The following is a 1668-nucleotide window of genomic DNA, read 5'->3' as shown; positions in this document are numbered from 1 at the left end:
CTGAAATTCTCATTGAGCATGTTTGCAAGTATGTGCGTATATGTAAATATGTATTCTTCCTATTGTATATTTAATCATCTATTCGCTTTGCTCAGTAGCCCTCCACTTCTGTTAAGATAATGCTTGAGACAGAGAAATTTCCTGAGGTTTAGGCATTTTGTGTTTAGGAACCATGTGCTCAAACACTATTTCTTGATGAATTTCAAGTCTGAACTTCTAAGATTAAGGAAATGTGACACCTCATCTAAATAAAATGTAGGCAAGAGGGTGCCACATGGGGAAGAATCCAAGAAGACAGGATTTCAGTCCCAGTTCCATATTGGAAAATGGTTTCATTGTGTACCTGTTTCTTAATCTCTCTGAGTCTTAATTAACCGGCTACCAAATGAGCTTCAGAATGTTTTCTCTATTTCGGTCACATCCGTTGTCATAAGAACCAACTTATGCCAAGTTTCATGACAATTTCACCAGTGTAAGCTTTTGTTGAAATCATAAATATTGAATTAACAAATAAAAGTAAGAAATAATGAGTTAATAAAAATAATTTAAGTATAAATATAAGATGATCCTATTATTATTACCTCCATAATTCTCTGTTTCCTTATTCGGAAATGTTGGCTACTTCACAACACAACTCTGCCTCTCTCAGAACTAATCAAAGCCTTGATATAAAATAAGCAGGACTAAGAGGAGCTACTGACATCTACCCGCCCCCCATGAAAATGGAGTAAAGACCAGAGACAAAATTTTCAATCTGACACACAAAGCAAAATTAAAACAATAATAAACAAAAATAATGATTAAAAAATGCACAAAACAAATAGATCTTTATGCTGGTGTTAAGCAGTGTCATAAATATTTTCTGTAGATCAATTTATGGAATCCACACAGCAATCCTATTGTTGATACTATTAGTATATATATGAGGAAACTGAGACTGATTAACTTGGCCAAGATTACACAGGTAGGAACATATCCTGCGGATCTGTCCCCACCAGCAATGCACTTAGCCATTATCCTGTGCAACTTCTATCTTCAAATTATTCTGAAGAAAACCCAGGGGGAAATAGAGCTTTTCTTAATATGCTGCTCTCAATGGATCCTGTGTTCCTGCTATGACTTTTAGAGCACAGCAATGCCTTGATGAAAATGGGAAGGGTTTCTACAAATATCATTTCTCTCAGGAAGGGTCTGAAGTCAGGTGGACCTGAGTGTTTAAATACACATCCTGCCTCTCGTTAGCTTTGTTGCTGAGCTCTTGCCTTTTCCAAGTCCCATTTTCTTCAGATTAAATATAGAGAATAATGAGTATTTCATGGGGCTATTGTGAAGATTAAACAAAATATCTATAAGTAGTCCTACTACAATGCCTTTCAGAGAAGGAAATTCATATATGTGTTATTCATTCTCCTCCATATCAAACAGGATCCCCCAGTCTATTGCGGTGTAGACTTTGCTCAGTGGGCACTAATTGGAATGCCTAACTGGTCTCCACTTTCTGGTCATTCTTTCACTTAAGTCTCTTCAATTTTTCATCAAAACACTGACCACCATTTATCAAGTTCTGCCATGTTCCTTTTGTTTACAATTTGTACCAAAAAGCATAGAGACATGAAATTGAAGGTTTAAGTTAATGGTAGGGCTCAGAGTCAAAGTCAACAGACTCAG

The sequence above is a fragment of the Macaca fascicularis genome, chromosome 13, assembly GCF_037993035.2.
Source record: "Macaca fascicularis isolate 582-1 chromosome 13, T2T-MFA8v1.1".
NCBI classification, from domain to species: Eukaryota; Metazoa; Chordata; class Mammalia; order Primates; family Cercopithecidae; genus Macaca; species Macaca fascicularis.
This window is presented reverse-complemented; position numbering follows the sequence as displayed.